Below are 19047 nucleotides of genomic sequence, written 5' to 3'. Positions count from 1 at the left end.
AGCTCAACTCCAACCACGTCATTAAGGTCAACTCCACTTTGCAGGAGGCAGCTCTTCCCCAGTCGTCTTTTGAGTGTCTTCCAACCTGGGAGGCTCATCTTCCCTTCTGGCACTTATCACTATATCAGACGATGTTCTGCTGCTATTTATAAGGTTTTCACTGGCCAATTATTTTCAGAAGTAGACCACAGGGTCCTTCTTCCTAGTCTGTCTTAATTTGGAAGCTCAGCTGAAACCCATCCACCATGGGTGACCCTGCTGGTATTTGAATACCGGTGGCATAGCTTCCAGCATCAGAGCAACACACAAGCCCCCACAGTAGGACAAACTGACAGATGAGTGGGGATGATATCATAGACTAGGGTAGTTACAGGGAAGAGGTGAGACGTGGTCGTACTTTGAAGTGTCAAAAACTACACTAAGTACTTTGTATGTAAAGTCTTATTTAATTTTCAAAATAACTGTATGAGAAAGAGATATTGTCACTCTCATTTATAGGGAAGGAAACCAAGGCTAACAAATGTTAAGTATATTTCTTTGTTTCCTTTTGACTGCATTCTTTTCTGCAAAAGAATTATTTTAGCATAGCATTTTTATTTCTCTCTTGATTTTTTAATTATATCATTTTAGTTCTTTTCCGAATCATGATAGGCATCTTAATTATCACAGTCTACTCCATATTAATATTGAATTAATTTTGGTTAAATCCAGAAACTTTGTTCCAATGCCCCTCTCCATTTTTTGCTATTATTTTCTTATGTTACATTTATATATTCTATAAGCCAAAACAATACAGTGTTGTTCTTAGAGATTTATAGAATCATATGTCTTCTATAGAAGGTAAGAGAAGAAAGGAGAAAAACATAAATTTTTAGAAATCTATAGAAACTAGATTAAAATTTATATTATTTTTATTAACTCATAGTTCAAGGCATTATTTGCCATATTTACCATTTCTGGGGCTCTTAATTTGAGTTACAGTATGGTATCCTTTCCTGTCAGCCTGAAGAATTTTCTTTAGTATTTCTTGTAATTGGGTTTTTTTTTTTTTTTAATTTCTTTTAAGGCAGGTGGCCTGGCAACAAATTTTCTCAGTCTTTACTTCACCTTCAGCTTTATAGGACTTTTTTGCAGTACATAGAATGTCTTTGTTTTTCCTTTTGCCTTTTTTTTTTTCTTTCCTTTCAGCACATTGAATATGTCATCCCACTGCTTTCTGACTTCCATTGTTTCTGATGAGAGATGTTAATCATATTGATGCTACCCTATACAGGATGAGCTGTTTTGCTGCTTTCAAGATTTTCTTTGTCTTTGTCTTTCAAATGTTTGACTATGTGTGTCTAGGTATGGGTCTTTTGTGTATATACTACTTGGGTTTGTTGAATTTCCTGGTTTTGTAGATTATTATTTTTATTAAATTTGAGTAGTTTTTAATCATTATTTTTCAAATATTATTTTGCCCCTTTGCACAAGTTTGTATCCTTTAAGTGTTTTCCTGTCTCTATTATTTACACTGGATAATTTCCATTGATTGATCAAGTCCAATATTCCTTCTTATACTTTTAAGATCATTTAGAGATTTTTACATTTCAGTTATTATACTCAGCAACTCCAATTTTTATAGTAATCTTTATATCCTACTGAGGATCTCTGTTGATTCATTACTGTCATATTTTTCCTTAACTCTTCCAACATGGTTTCCTTCAGTGCTGAGAATATATTTATTGCAACTGCTTTGAACTATTGCTCTGATAAATTTAATATCTGGGACTACTCAGAATCAAATTATTTTTTTGTTTTTCTTTCTCCTGAATATGAGCTATTTTTTTTTTTTTCATTTCTTTGTATGCCACCTAATTTTTTTGTTAAAAACTGGATATTTTAGATAATATAACAACTCTTGACTATGGTCTTTTTTCATTGAAGGTGGATCATGTGACTTTTTGTTTGTTTCTTTGCTTAGTAATTTTTTGTTCCTAAGTGTTGTCCAGTAAATTTCAACTCATATTACCCTATGTACAAAAGAATGAAACATGACCTGGTCCTGTGCCATCCTCACAATCATTGTTATGCTTAAGCCCATTGTTGTAGCCACTGTGTTCATCCATCTTGTTGAGGGCCTTCCTCTTTTTTACTGACTGTCCCCTTTACCAAGCACAATGTTCTTCTCCGGGGACTGGTCCCTCCTGATAATGTGTCCAAAGTATGTGAGACAAAGTCTTGCCATCATTACTTCTAATGAGCATTCCATCTGTACTTCTTCCAAGAAAGATTTGTTAATTTTTATGGCAGTCCATGCATATTCAATATTCTTCACCAATATCATAATTCAAAGGTGTCAGTTCTTCTTCAGTCTTTCTAATACACTGTCCTGCTTTCACATGCATTTGAGGCAATTGAAAATATGGCTTGGTTCGGGTGCACCTTAGTCCTTGAAGTGACATCTTTGCTTTTGAACACTTTAAAGAGGTCTTTTGCAACAGATTTGCCCAATGCGATGTGTCTTTTGATTTCTTGACTGTGGCTTTCTTGGGCATTTATTGTGGATCCAAGTAAAATTAAGTCCTTGACAACTTCAATATTTCATCCATTTATCATGGTGATGCTTTGTAAAAAAAAAAAAAAAAGAAAAAAGAAAAAGAAATATATATATATAGAGAGAGAGAGAGGAGAGAGACAGAGAAAGAGAGAGAGAGAGACAAAGAGAAAGAGAGAGAGAGAAAAGACATTGATGGCCACATCACATACCATATGGGATACAGATTTCAGAGCTTTATCCTAGAAAAGTTACTAAGCTTAGGTTATAAAATAAGCTTAGAAAATTAGATAAGCCTAGATAAGTTGCTAAATCTCTGAAATCCGTATCCCATATGACATGTGGTATGTGGCCATCGATATCTCCTCTTCTCGTTGTCTCTCTCTCTGTATATATATTTTTTATTTGTTTTGTTTTGGATTTTTAAAACTCACTTCCTAGGTCCTGCTGTTGTGTTTGAGAAGCTTAGTTGTCAGGTGGTGATTGGGATGATTTTAGTACTCCAACTCTTTAGGTCAGCAAGGTTTCTGACCTTGTCAATTTTTTATTATAACGTAGGCAGTGCATACAAAGTTCAGATCATTTTCAAGTCTACACTTTCAGACCTTTTCAAGTATCCTGTGAAGCAGATTGTAGCTCAGGAGCAGCCAGGAGTTTGTTAATTGACTGGCTCTCTTTGTTCTTTGCTGCATATGGGATTAGTCTCAGCCAAGAATATGTTTTCCCCCCAAACACACGATCTCAAGCTAGCAGAGCTGAACTGTTGAACCGCCCCTACTCACCTACATTTGAGAAGTCATTTCCGTAATAGTGTTGCTTAGCATGGGCATTGTCTGTCTTTTCAAATAGAATAAACCCCTTTTGCCTGTGGCAGAGAAGTTGCCAGTCCTTGTGGCCTGATCTATCCTGGAAAGACCACCAAATTGAGCTGGTAGGAGGAGTAGAAGATGGGAGTATGCCCAAGGCAGAATGCCACAGGTCTCCACTATTTTACTCAATGTTCAGGAGTCTTTTAACAATAAATAAATACTTTTCAAATTGTTTTCTGCATTTGATTTTCAGGGCACTAGAATTATTATTATTATTTTTTATTTTTAGTCTATTTATTAAGCTCACTAGATGCTTTTTGAGGAGATAATTTGCTGATCACTGCACACTATGAGCTGGGATTGACTCGACGGCAACAGGTTTGGTGTTTGGTTTTCATTCAGCCATAGCCATAATGGCTACAGCTCTTTATTCTGAAACAAACAAACAATCAAACTTTGTCTACAGGCCGCATAACCTACTCTTTGTGAAGTGGAGGGATTATGTGTTAGGACAACTGGAGATAAAAAGTTACTTTCTTTCTGAATTATTTGTCCAAATGCAGTGCAAAACTTGTTTAAAATATCAAAAAGTCAAAGCTTGTACAACATCTGTGGAAGCATAGATTCTGAGAAAATTTGCATCAGGAAGACTTTTAATTTTATTCTTTAAAGCATGTTTGTTCAAAAGTTATTTAATGTTTTTTGTATATTCTTTTTCTTCCATCTCTGGAAAGAAAGGAGGTTCATGCTAGGCCTAATTGCACCTTCAGCTGCTCAAAACTTTGCTCAGCTTTCCTGCCTCCCCACCAGGGGATATCATTAGCTAAAGCAATTCAATTATCATACTCTTTACTCAAACCCTGCGAGAGCTCAGAAGTGGATTAAATTGGGAAATTTGATGAAAGAACAATATCTTAGAGACAATCATCTCACTTCAACAAAATGCCTCTTTATTTTAATGGGGCAGGATAAAAACTAACATGCATTAAAATGCCCTCACCTGTGTCACTGATTGCATCATAAGTTGCTTAAGCGGAACCATTGCACCAATTTTGGCTGACTCATTATTTCACTAAATGTGGTTAAGCTTCCTCTTTCAACTAGAATATTATGATTCTGAAGCAGTAACAGAAATACTATTACATTCTGCCTGATAATTTATAACAGGTCTAGAGAAAAAAGTTTGTACTAATGAGGAATTATGTCTTTAAAGTATTTACATTATTGGCTTTATTTTTATTTAATTAAAAAAAGGCCATTTATGTAGCCTGTTGGGACAGTCACTGTAATTTGTTCTCCATTATCCATTATTCTCTCCTTATTTTTAGTGATAATATTTTTTTCAGTTTTAGCTGGGCTTATACCTGCCCAACTAAAAAAAAACTAGAGGCTACATTTTCCTGCTTTCTTTGCACCTAGATGTGGTCATGAAATTGACCCTTGCAGAGGTTAATTGACTTGCCAAATCAATTAGAGTTGGGAGGTGAAGCCATGTCTTATACCTATAATGCGATGCTCATTTTCTTGCTAAAATAATTTTCTAAGTCACCTTTTTGGGGTTAAACTTTGGTGGTTGAGTTGATTCCGACTCATAATGATCCTATAAGACAGAGTAGAACTGCCACACAGAGTTTCCAAGGAGTAGCTGGTGGATTTGAACTATTGGCTCTTTTGGTTAGCAACCAAACACTTAACCACTGCACCACCAGGGTTCCTTAGGTACACTTAAAATTAGCTCCAGTTTCCTGTTTATATGACTTTCATTCTTAACAGCCACTGATCCTATAATCCATGTCAAGTATCATTTTTCTTTCAGATGCTTATGAACAAAATAAAAACTACTCTCAGTAAGGAGATTTTATTTGTATGCATTTTAAACTTAACCACTCTCAAACGATATAAAAAAAAACTACAAACAGCCAAAGACAATGCATTACTTAAACAATCATAGAATTCCCCTCAATCATAAGTTAAACAAGCCATATATAGCCTAACATCCACATCTTCTCTGCTTCAGAGTTAAACAGATGATTATGATCTGCTAATTTTTTTTTTTCTTTCATTTGTTGATAAAACTCAACTAATGGTCTATTGATTCTGTTGCATGTTCAGCATTGAGCATGACCTATTATCCTGCAGTTGCACCTTCATTGTTTGTATTTTAAAATGATCCAGTATCAGGGATAAGTGTGCACAGCAGATTTTTTTTTACAGTAATTCAGAATTATTTATTTATTTTTTTAATAGTTGCCCTTGTGAGCTTAGGTTTCTATTCTACCTTCTATCTCCACAAACTTTAGAATAGGGGCAGCTGCTTTGGTGGAAGAAAAATGAGGGTAGGAGTTAGAAGATATGGGAGAGGAGGCTTCTGAGTTGGTCAATAACTAGCTCAATCACCTCCATAATGTAGTTGAGTCCTTTTATTAAACTTGGTTAGATTTCTTACCTGTAAAATGAGGATAATTCCATATTTTAGGGTTTTTTTTTTTTAAGACCCATATTTTTTTCTCCTTTAAACCTCTTTAAATTGAAGTGCATTTAATCTTAAAACTCGTTGCCGTCGAGTTGATTCTGACTCATAGCAACCCTATAAGACAGATTAGAACTGACCCATAGGGTTTCCAAGGAGCCACTGGTGGATTCAAACTGTTGATCTTTTGGTTAGTAGCCATAGTTCTTAATCACTGCACCACGAAGGCTTCAGCTTAAACTTAAGTGATACTTTATAATTAAATTGGCATTATATTTTTATTTTTAGTTGCACATAAAATAGTGATGTAACTTTTAGTTTATGCTGTAATTCAGTTGATGAAATCATCTCAAGTCTTGTATAGAAAATGTAGAAATGAGTTAAAAGCGGGATGCCGTTGCAAGACATTGTTACAAATACTTATAAATAACGAAATTACATCATACTGTTTAACTTTTTTTTATGGGGCACTTTTTGATGGGGCAGTTCTACTCTGTCCTATAGGGTCACTACAAGTCAGAATCAACTCCGTGGCACTCTTTTTTTTTTTTTTAAGCAAGGTTCTAAAACAAAAGTGACCATACCATTTGTTTAAAAATGACACAACTGTTTTCCTGAAATAAAACTTGAACCACCGTTTCTAGAGGATAACATAGTTTACTGGTGAGTGGGGTGGAAATAAAACTAAAAGATCTTTGCCAAGTTATACTGTGATTGACAAGGACCACGAAGGAATTCAATGTGTCCAGACAGAAAAAAGGATGTCATATATGCAAAGGAAATGTAAGCTAAATTTTCTTCTACAACAGTGTTTAATATCAGGAAACTGTGGTGCCATGAATACTATGTTTTGAATGAACCAAAGTATTCTAAATAATTTATGCTCAGCCAAATTACCCTTCTAATTTAAATGCAGCTAACAGACAGACATTCTAAAACAGGCCAGAACCCAGCAACTATAGTACCCATCCATATTTCTTGGAGAAAAAAACAAAAACAAAGCAAAAAAAAAAAACCCAAAAAACTTGATAATGCAATCTAGCCCACAGAAGAATGAATTCAAAATAAAGAACTTAAGGTTAAATATATGTGAAAAGGACTAATAATGAGCAATTATTCAATTCAAAATAAGTTTAAAATAATGAAAAGAGGAGATAATACATATATGTTAAGAACATTGACAGTTTAACATTTTAATATAATCAAGAAAATTGGGAGGTGGATGAATTTCCCACTCATTTTAACAGCAAAGAATCAATTGATACAACTTACTTTTGATTAAACTTGTACAGTTAAAAAATAATTATTTCAATCTCAATATTTTAATTAAATTATATTGAGATATTTTGGCAATACGTTTTACTGTAAGAAATATTTCTTTAAATACAATGACTTCTTAAGTTTAAAAGGGAATGTTTTCATTACTTATGTTAACTTTATGTAAAATTAATCTCAATATTTTATTTTTAAAAATATAGAGAATATGAGTCCATGTTCATTAATGTCTTTATAAGAAGTGATCTTATGAATTGTTCTATTGGAATGTATAGAAATATACTGAATGAATTACACTGAATGTTAACACTGAATATTAGCAATGGTTATTTCTAAGAGGCAGGATTTGGAGTGATTTGATACCTCTTCTTTCAACATTTATTGCTGTTGTTTTTCGCCTTGTTTGTTGTCAGGTGCTGTCAAGTCAGTTCCGACTCATAGAAACACTATGCATAACTGAATGAAACGCTGCCCGGTCCTGTACCATCCTCACAATTGTTGCTATGCTTGAGCCTATTGTTGTACCCACTGTGTCAGTCCATCTTATTGAGGGTTTTCTTCTTTTTTGTTGACCTTCTACTTTACCAAGGATGATGTCCTTCTCTAAGGACTGATCCCTCTGATAATGTGTCCAAAGTATGTGAGACGCAGTCTTGCCGTCCTTGTTTCGAAGGAGCATTCTGGTTGTACTTCTTCCAAGACAGATTTCTTTGCTCTTTTGGCAGTCCATGGTATATTCAATCTTCTTCAGCAACACCACAATTCAAAGGCTCCAATTCTTTGGTCTTACTTATTCATTGTCCAGCTTTTGCATGCATACAAGGCTATTGAAAACATCACAGCTTAGGTCAGGCACACTTTAGTTCTCAAGGTGACATCTTTGCTTTTCAACACTTTAAAGAGGTCTTTTGCAGCAGATTGACCCAATGCAATGGGTCTTTTGCTTTCTTGACTGCTGTTCCCATGGGCGTTGACTGTGGATCCAAGTAAAATGAAATCCTTGACAACTTAAATATTTTCTCTGCTTATTATGATGTTGCTTACTGGTCCAGTTGTGAGGACTTTTGTTTTCTTTATGCTGAGGTGTAATCTGTATGGAAGGCTGTGGTCTTTGATCTTCATCAGAAAGTGCTTCAAGTCCTCTTCATTTTCAGCAAGCAAGTTTGTGTCATCTGCATAACGCAGGTTGTTAATGAGTCTTCATATAGTCCGGCTTCTTGGATTATTTGCTCAGCATACAGATTGAATGGGTATGGTGAAAGGATACAACCCTGACACACACCTTTCCTGACTTTAAACCATGCAGCGTTCCCTTGTTCTGTTCGAATGACTGCCTCTTTATCCATATACAGATTCCTCACGAGCACAATTAAGTGCTCTGGAATTCCCATTTTTTACAATGTTATCCATAATTTGTTATGATCCACACAGTTGGATGCCTTGACATAGTCAATAAAACACAGATAAACATCTTTCTGGTATCCTCTGCTTTCAGCTAGGATCCACCTGACATCAGCAATTATATTCCTGGCTTCATGTCCTCTTCTAAATCTGGTTTGAATTTCTGGCAGTTCCCTGTTGTTATACCGTGCAGCTGCATTGGAATGTTCTTCAGCAAAATTTTGCTGACATGTGATACTAATGATATTGTTTGATAATTCTGGCTTTGAGTTGGATCACCTTTCTTGGAAATAGGTACAAATATGGATCTCTTTCAGTCAGTTGTCCATGTAACTGTCTTCAAAGTTTCTTGGCACAGACAAGTGAGCACTTCCAGCACTGCATCCATTTTTTGAAACATCTCAGTTGGTATTCTGTCAATTCCCAGAGCCTGGTTTTTTGTAAATTACTTCAGTGCAGCTCAGACTTCTTCCTTCAGTACAGTCGGTTCCCTATCACATGGTACCTCCTGAAATGGTTGAATGTCGACCAGTTCTTTTTGATATAGTGACTCTGTGTATTCCTTCCATCTTTTGAAGTTTCCTGTGTTGTGTAATATTTTCCTGGTAGAATATTTCAGTATTGCAGCTCTAAGCTTGAATTTTTTCTTCAGTTCTTTCAGCTTGAGAAATCCTGAGTGTGTTCTTCCCTTTTGGTTTTCTATTTCCAGGTCTTTGCACATGTCATCCTAATATTTTACTTTGTCATCTTGAGCCACCCTTTGAAATTTTCTGTTCAGCTCTTTTACATCATCATTTTTTTCTCTTTGCTTTAGCTACTGGATGTTCAGAGCAAGTTTCAGAATCTCTTCTGGCATCCTTTTAGGTCTTTTCTTTCTATCCTGTCTTTTTAATAACCTTTTTTCTTTCTTCATGCAGATGCCCTTGATGTCATTCTATAATTCATCTGGTCTTCAGTCATTAGTGTTCAAGATGTCAAATCTATTCTTGAGATGGTCTCTAAATTCAGGTGGAATATATTCAAGGTCCTACTTTGGCTCTCCTGGACTTGTTCTAATCTTCCTCAGCTTTAACTTGAGCTTGCATATGAGCAATTGACAGTCTGTTCTGCAGTCGGCCCCTGGCCTTGTTCTGACTGATGATACTGAGCTTTTCCATAGTCTTTTTAAACAGATGTAGTCAATTTGATTCCTGTGTATTCCATCTGGCAAGGTCCATGTGTATAGTCACCATTTATGTTGGTGAAATGAAACAGTGGAAAAGCTGTTCATCTTGCAAAACTCAATCATGCAATCTCCGGCATTGCTTATATCGCCAAGGCGATATTTTCCAACTACTGATCCTTTTTCGCTTCCAACTTTTGCATTTCAATCACCAGTAATTATCAGTGCATCCTGATTGCACATTCTATCAATTTCAGACTGTAGAAGTTGGTAAAAATCTTCAATTTCTTCATCTTTGGCCTTAGTGGTTGGTGTGTAAATTTGGATATTAGTCTTATTAACTGGTCTTCCTTCTAGGAACATGGATATTATCCTATCACTGACAGTGTTGTACTTCAGGATATTAATGTAGGGTTTGATTTATGTCCTCCAAAAAGACATGTTCAAATCCTAACTCTCTGTACCCATAAATGTGACCTTATTTAAAAATAGAATCTTTGCACATGTAATTAGTTTAGATGAGGTCATTAGGGTGAGCCTTAATACAATATAACTAGTGTCCTTACAAAAAGAAGAGAAAAGGCATGAAAGGACAGAGAGATAAGAAGGGCATGTGAATACTGGGGAAGCCAGCACACCTGTACAAGACAAGGTCATGGAATCTCCATAGACACATCCAAACTCCCTGATGGACTGAATTGCTGGGCTGAGGGCTGTGGGGACCATGGTCTCAGGGAACATATAGTTCAATTGGAATAACATAGTTTATGAAGAATGTGTTCTACATTCTACTTTGATGAATAGCATCTGGGGTCCTAAACGCCTGTGAGCAGCCACCTAGGATACTCCACTGATCTCACCCCTTTGGGAGCAAGGGAGAATGAAGAAAATTCAAGATACAAGAGAAAGATTAGTCCAATGGACTAATGGACCACATCCACCATGGCCCCCTCCAGACTGAGTCTAGTACAGCTAGATGGTGTCTGGCTACCACCACTGACTTCTCTGATAGGGATCACAACAGACAGTTCAGGACATAGCTAGAGAAAAATGTAGAACAAAATTTTAAATCACAAAAAATCACCAGACTTAGTAGTTGGACAGAGACTGGAGAAACTCTGAGAGTATGGCCCACAGACACCCTTTTAGCTCAGTAATGAAGTCACTCCCGAGGTTCACCCTTCAGCCAAAGATTGGTCAGACCCATAAAACAGAACAAGACTAAAGGGGCATAACAGCCCAGGGGCAAGGACTAGAAGGCAGAAGGGGACAAGAAAGCTGGTAATAAGGAGCCCAAAGTCAAGAAGAGAGAGTGTTGACATTGAGTTTTTAACCAATGTCATAAAATGATATGTGTACTGTTTAACAAGAAATTAGTTCTGTAAATCTTCATCTAAAGTACAAACAAAAAAAAAAAAGAATGGCATGTGAAGATAGAGAAATGGGTTGAAGACATGTTACCACAAGCTAAGGAATTCTGGGGCTACTAGAAGCTGAAAGAAACAAGAGAGGAGCTTCTTTTAGAGCCATCTGGGAGAGCACAATCCTGCTGGCACCCTGAAATCAGACTTTTTAGTATCCCTAAGTGTGAGAAGGAAACCCTGGTGGCGTAGTGGTTAAGTACTATGGCTGCTAACCAAAAGGTCAGCAGTTCAAATCTGCCAGGTGCTCCTTGGAAACTCTATGGGGCAGTTCTACTCTGTCCTATAGGGTCATTATGAGTCAGAATCGACTTGAGGGCAATGGGTTTGGTTTTGGTTTTTGAGTGTGAGAAAATAAGCCATTCGGTTTGTGGTACTTTTTCATAGCGGATCTAGGAAACTGATACATTTATTTTAAAACAAACAAACAAAAACGAGAGCATGTTGTTACTGTTGGTAGGTGCCTTGGAGTCAGTTCCTACTCATAGTGACCCTATGTACAACAGAAGAAAACACTGCCCTTCCTGAGCCATCCTCGTAATATTTGTTACACTGGAGCCCATTGTTGCAGCCACTGTGTCAATCCGTCTCATTGAGAATCTTCCTCTTTTTCAATGACCCTCTATTTTACCAAGCATGATGTCTTTCCCCATGGTCTGGTACCTCCTGATAATATGTCCAAAGTATGTAAGGTGAAGTCTTATCATCTTTTATTCTAACGAGCATTCTGGCTGTACTTCTTCCAAGACAGATATGTTCATTCTACTGACAGTAAATGGTGTATTCAATATTCTTCGCCAACACCTTTTTTCAAAGGCATCACTTCTTTTTCGGTTTTCTTTATTCATTGTCCAGCTTTTACATGCATATGAGGTGATTGAAAACACTACGGCTTGGGTCAGGTGCAGCCTAGTCCTTAAAGTGACATCTTTGCTTTTGAATACTTTTAAAAGGTCTTTTGCAGCAGATTTGTCAAATGCAATGCATCATTTGATTTCTCGACTCCTGCTTCCATGGCTGTTGATTGTGGATCCAAGTAAAATGAAATCCTAGACAACTTTAGCCTTTTCTCCTTTTATCATGATATTGCTTATTGGTCCAGTTGTGACAAGTTTTGTTTTCTTTATGTTGAGGTGTAATCCATACTGAAGTCTATGGTCTTTGATCTTCATCAGGGGATGAATGTAAAGTCCTCTTTACTTTCAGGAAACAAGGTTGTGTCATCTGCATAACCCAGGTTGTTAATAAACCTTTCTCCAATCCTGATGTCTTGTTCTTCATACAGTCCAGTTTCTCAGATTATTTGCTCAGTATACTTTTTTTTATACAGATTGAATAAGTGTGGTGAAAAGATACAACCCTGACACTCAACTTTCCTTAGTTAAACCACACAATAATCCTTTATTCTGTCCAAATGACTGCCTATTGGTCTATGCACAGGTTCCTCATGAGTTCTGGAATTCCCATTCTTCTCAAGATTAACCATAATTTGTTATGATCCACACAGTCAAATAAATGCCTTAGCATAATCAATAAAACACAGGTAAACATCTTTCTGGTATTCTCTCCTTTTAGCAAGGGTCCATCTTACAGTAGCGATGTTATCCCTCCTTCCACATCCTCTTCTGAATCTGACTTGAATTTTTAGCAGTTCCCTGTTGATGTACTCCTGTAACTGCTTTTGAATGATCCTCAGCAAAATTTTACTTGTGCATGATATTAATTATATTTTTTGATAATTTCCACATTGGGTTGGATCACTTTTGTTTGCAATAGGCATAAATATGGATCTCTTCCAGTCAGTTGGCCAGGTAGGTGTCTTGCAATTTTCATGGCATAGATGAGTGAGTACTTCCAGCGCTGCATCTGTTTGTCAAAACATCTAAGGTGGTATTCCATCGGTTCCTGGAGCCTTGTTTTTCATCAGTGTCTTCAGTGCAACTTGAATTTCTTCCTTCAATACCAACTGTTCTTGATCATATGCTGCCTCCTGAAATGGTTAAATGTTGACCAATTCATTTTGGTACAGTGACTCTGTGTATTCCTTCCATCTTCTTTTGATACTTCTTGTGTTGTTCTTATTTTGCGTATAAAATTCTTCAATATTGCAACTTGAGGCTTGAATTTTTTCTTCAGTTCTTTCAGCTTGAAAAATGTTGAGCCTGCTCTTCCCTTTTGGTTTTCTAATTCCAGGTCGTCACACGCTTCATTATAATACTTTGTCTTCTTGAACTTCCCTTAGAAATCTTCTATTCAGCTCTTTTACTTCATCATTTCTTCCTTATGCTTTAGTTACCCAACGTTCAAGAGCAAGTTTTAGAGTCTTTTCTGACATCCATTTGGTCTTTTCTGTCTGTTTAATGACCTTTCTTTCTTCATGTATGATGTCCTTGATGTCATTCCACAAGAAGTCTGGTCTTTGGTCATTAGTGTTCAGTGCATCAAATCTACCCTTGAGATGGTCTCTAAATTCAGATGGCATACACTCAAAGTCGTAGATGGGCTCTCTTGGACTTGTTCTAATTTTCTTCACTTCCAACTTGAATTTCCATATGGGCAATTGATTATCTTTTCTGCTGTTGGCCACTGGCCTTGTTCTGACTGATGATATTGAGTTTCTCCATTACCTCTTTCCATTAAAAAAAAAAAACACTGCCATCGAGTTGATTCCGACTCATAGCAACCCCATAGAACAGAGTAGAACTGCCCCATAGAGTTTCCAAGGAGCACCTAGGTGGATTTGAACTGCTGACCTCTTGGTTAGCAGCAATAGCACTTAACCGGTACGCCACCAGGGTTTCCCTATGCCACCAGGGTTTCCCCTCTTTCCATAGATGTAGCTGATTTGGTTTCTGTGTATTTCATCCTTGAAGTCTATGAGTATAGTTGCCATTTTTGTTGAAGAAAGGTTTTTGCAATGAAGACGTCATTGTTCTTGCAAAATTCTATCATGTGATTTCTGGCATTGTTTCTATCACTAAGGCCATATTTTAAGATTATCAACCCTATTTTTTTTTTGGCTTTAACAAAGAGAAAACTATTTTCTCACACTTTAGTAACTTACAAGTCCAAAATCAGGGTGTTAGCTCCAGGGGAAGGCTTTCTGTCTCTGTCAGCCCTGGAGGAAGGTCCTTGTCTCCAGTCTTCCCCTGGTCAAGTTGTTTCTCAGGTTCAGGGGCCCCATGTCAAAAGATGTGCTCTGCTCCTGGTCCTGCTTTCTTGGTGGTATGAAGTCCCCAACTCTCTGCTTGCTTCCCTTCCCTTTTATCTCTTGAGAGATAACAGGTGGTGCAGACCACACCCCCGGGAAACTCCCTTTTGGATCAGGGAGGTGACCTGAGTAATCCTTATAACCACAAAGATTATGATTTATAACACATAGGGAGGTCAAAAAATGGAGGACAGCTACTCATAGCCTAATCCAGTTGACACATATTTTAGGGGGACACAATCCAATCCATTACAGATAGCATCTCTGGTGAATTCTATGAAATTTTAAGGAAGAAATAATACTGATTTTATACAAACTCTCAGAAAATACATTCATAAGGAGTACTTCCCAACTTGGTTTTGGGGGCCAGCATAACATTATTACTGAACCTGACAAAAAAAAAAATAATAATAAAATTAGAGACCCATATCTCTTATGAAAACCAAAGCAAACCGAAATAAAACCCTTTGCTACCTAGTTGATTCCGACTCATAGTGACCCAATAGAACCTAGTAGAACTGCCCCATAGGATTTCCAAGGAATGGCTGGTGGATATGAACCGCCAGACTTTAGGTTAACAGGCAAGGTCTCAACCACTGTGCCACCAGGGCTCCCTTATGAAAACAGATGTCAAAAACCTATAATAATAAAACATTAGCAAATCAAATTTGCAACCTATAAAAAAGGATAACATATCTTGACTATGTGGGGTTTGCCCCAAAGATGCAAGTTTGATGTAACTTTGAAAATCAGTCAGTGTAATTTACTGCATTAACATAATAAAGGGAAAGAATTAATATTGTTAAAAATGTTAGGTGTCCTCAAATCAGCTCCACCTTGTAGTGACCTTATGTATAATAAAATGAAACACATCCTGGTCCTGAGCTATCCTCACACTCATTGTTATGTGTCCTGATTTATATACCTGTAGGGGCTGGTGAACCCTGGATTGGCAGATCAGAAAGCAGGGCTCTTGCTCATAGGCTGTGAAGATCGACAAATCCCAACATTAGCAGGCAAGATCATAGGTTAGCTGCTAGCTCAAATCCTAAGAACTAGAAGTCAGAAGAACAGGCACCAGCTGCAGGATCCAGTATGAGCAAAAAGCCCCTGTGGCTACGTAAATCAAGAGAAGCCTCTAACCTGACCTATGGACTTGGGACACTCCAGACTCTATAGCCATGTGAGCCATTTCCTTCATATAAATCTTCATCTCTACAGATATTTATACACTTTACTGGTTTTGCTTCTCTAGAGAACCCAGCCTAAGGCATTTCTTGCCACAAGTGGTTCTTGGACAAACAAAATTTTAAGGATGAGTTTTCTAAATAAAATAGATACAGATTCTCTAAATAGATTCTCAAGCCTGGTTAGTTCTGAAGATGTTGATGACTCTGTTTCCAGAAGTAAAGAGGGCACTGCTAATCCATGGTGTGAGGTGGCAATACAAATACCCAAAATATCACCACCAATAGATTAGACATTGATGAAAAGTGAGGCTCTGAGTGATTGCATGAATGACACATTTCTACAGTTTTGCCATAGTGAGAAGTATAAGGAAGCTGGTTGGTTGGTCCTATTTTTTTTTTTTTTAATTTTTATTGGCCTCTACGTGAAAGTTTACAAACCAAGTGAGTCTTTCAAACAAAAATTTATATAGACCTTGCTATATACTCCTAATTGCTCTCCCCCTAATGAGACAACCCACTCCTTCCCTCCACTCTCTTTTCGTGTCCATTCCGTCAGCTTCTGACCCTCTCTGCCCTCTCATCTCCCCTTCAGATAGGAGATGCCAACATAGTCCCCAGTGTCTAATGGATCCAGGAAGCTCATTCTTCACCCACGTCTTCTTCTATTCCATTGTCCAGTCCAATCCCTGTCTGAAGAGTTGGCTTTGGGAATGGTTCCTGTCTTGAGCTAACAGAAGATCTGGGGGCCATACCACCAGGGTCCTTAGAGTCTCAGTCAGACCATTAAGTCTGGTCTTTTTATGAGAATTCAAGGTCTGCACCCCACTGCTCTCCTGCTCCTTCTGGGGTTCTGTGTTGTGTACCTTGTCAGGGTGGTCAGCAGTTGTAGCCAAGCACCATCTAGTTCTTCTGGTCTCAGGCTGATGTAGTCTCTGGTTTATGTGGTCCTTTCTGTTTCTTGGGCTCATAATTACCTTGTGTCCTTGGTGTTCTTCATTCTCCTTTGGTCCAGGTGGGTTGAGACCAATTAATGCAGCTTAGATGGCCGCTTGCTAGCGTTTAAGACACCAAGACGCCACTCTCCAAAGTGGGTTGCAGAACATTTTCTTAATAGGTTTTATTCTGCCAATTGACTTAGATGTCCCCTGAAACCACAGTACCCAAACCCCCGCCCCTGCTACACTGGACTTCGAAGCACTCAGTTTATTGAGGAAACTTCTTTGCTTTTGGTTTAGTCCAGTTGTGCTAACCTCTCTCCTGTATTGTGTGTTATCTTTCCCTTCATCTAAAGTAGTTCTTATCCACTATTTAATTAGCGAATACCTCTTTCCCTCCCTCCCTCCTTCCCCCCTTTGTAACCATAAAAGAATATTTTCTTCTCTGTTTAAACTATTTCTTGAGTTCTTATAATAAAAAAAAATTTTTTTTATTTATAATAGTGGCCTTATAAAATATTTGTCCTTTTGCAACTGACTGATTTCACTCAGCATAATTCCTTCCAGATTCCTCCATGTTGAGAAATGTTTCACAGGTTCATCACTGTTCTTTATCGATGTGTAGTATTCCATTGTGTGAGTATACAATAATTTATTTATCCATTCATCCATTGATGGGTGCCTTGGTTGGTTCCAGCTTTTTGCTATTGTAAACAGTGCTGCATAAACATGGGTGTGCATATATCTGTTCGTGTAAAGGTTCTTATTTCTCTAGGATATATTCCAAGGAGTGGGACTGCTGGATAGTATGGCAGTTCTATTTCTAGCTTTTTAAGGAAGCACCAAATTGATTTTCGAAGTGGTTGTACTATTTTACATTCCCACCAGCAGTGTATAAGTGTTCCAGTCTCTCCACAACCTCTCCAACATTTATTATTTTGTATTTTTTTGGATTAATGCCAGCTTTGTTGAAGTGGGATGGAATATGATTGTAGTTTTGATTTACATTTCTCTAATGGCTAATGATCATGAGAATTTCCTCAGGTATCTGTTAGCTACCTGAATGTCTTCTTTAGTGAACTGTCTGCTCATATCTTTTGCCCATTTTTTAAATTGGGTTATTTGTCTTTTTATAGTTGAGTTTTTGCAATATCTTGTAGATTTTAGAGATCAGGCGCTGATTGGAAATGTCATAGCTAAAAACTTTTTCCCAGTCTGTAGGTAATCTTTTTAGTCTTTTGGTGAAGTCTTTGGATGAGCATAGGTGCTTGATTTTTAGGAGCTCCCAGTTATCTACTTTTTCTTCTGCATTGTTAATAATGGTTTGTGTACTGTTTATGCCATGTATTAGGGCTCCTAACGTTGTCCTTATTTTTTCTTCCATGATCTTTATCATTTTAGATTTTATATTTAGGTTTTTGATCCAGTTTGAGTTCGTTTTTGTGCATGGAGTGAGGTTTGGGTCTTGTTCCATTTTTTTTTGCTCGTAGATATCCAGTTGTGCCAGCACCATTTGTTAAAGAGACTGTCTTTTCCCCATTTAACTACTTTGGGCCCTTTGTCAAACATCAACTGCTCATATGTGGATGGATTTATGTCTGGATTCTCAATTCTGTTCCATTGGTGTGTGTATCTGTTCTTGTACCAGTATCAGGCTGTTTTGACTACTGTGGTAGTATAATAGGTTCTAAAATCAGGTAGCGTGAGGCATCCCACTTCATTCTTCTTTTTCAGTAATGCTTTACTTACCTAGGGCATTTTTTCCTTCCATATGAAGTTGGTGATTTGTTTCTCCATCTCATTAAAAGTGTCATTGGAATTTGGATTGGAATTGCATTAAATCTATGGATTACTTTTGGTAGAACAGATATTTTTACAATGTTAAGTCTTCCTATCCATGAGCAAGTTATATTTTTCCACTTAATATGTAGGTCTCTTTTGGTTTCTTGCAGAAGTGCTTCATAGTTTTCTTTTTATAATTCTTTTACATCTCTGGTAAGATTTATTCCTAAGTATTTTATCTTCTTGGGGGCTACTGTAAATGGTATTTGTTTTGTGATTTCCACTTTGGTGTTCTTTTTGAAGGAATCCAACTGAATTTTGTATGTTTATCTTGTATCCCAATACTCTGCTGAACTCTTCTATTAGTTTCAGTAGTTTTCTGGAGGATGCCTTAGGGTTTTCTGTGTATAAGATTATGTCATCTGCAAATAGAGATACTTCTACTTCTTCCTTACCAATTTGAATGCCTTTGATTTCTTTATCTAGCCTAATTGCTCCGGCTAGGACCTCCAACACAATGTTCACTAAGAGTGGTGATAAAGGGCATCCTTGTCTGGTTCTCAATCTCAAGGAGAATGCTTTCAGACTCTCTCCGTTTAGGATGATGTTGGCTATTGGCTTTGTATAAATGCCTTTTATTAAATTGAGGAATTTTCCTTCTATTCCTATTTTGCTGAGAATTTTTGTCATGAACAGGTTTTGAACTTTGTCAAATGCCTTTTGTGCATCAATTGATAAAATCATGTGATTCTTGTCTTTTGTTTTATTTGTATAATGGATTACATTAACTGTTTTTCTGATGTTAAACCATCCCTGTACACCTGGTATGAATCCCACCTGGTCATGGTGAATTAT

This window comes from Loxodonta africana, chromosome 7 (genome assembly GCF_030014295.1).
Source record: "Loxodonta africana isolate mLoxAfr1 chromosome 7, mLoxAfr1.hap2, whole genome shotgun sequence".
NCBI lineage: Eukaryota > Metazoa > Chordata > Mammalia > Proboscidea > Elephantidae > Loxodonta > Loxodonta africana.
Note: the sequence above shows the minus strand (reverse complement) of the source record.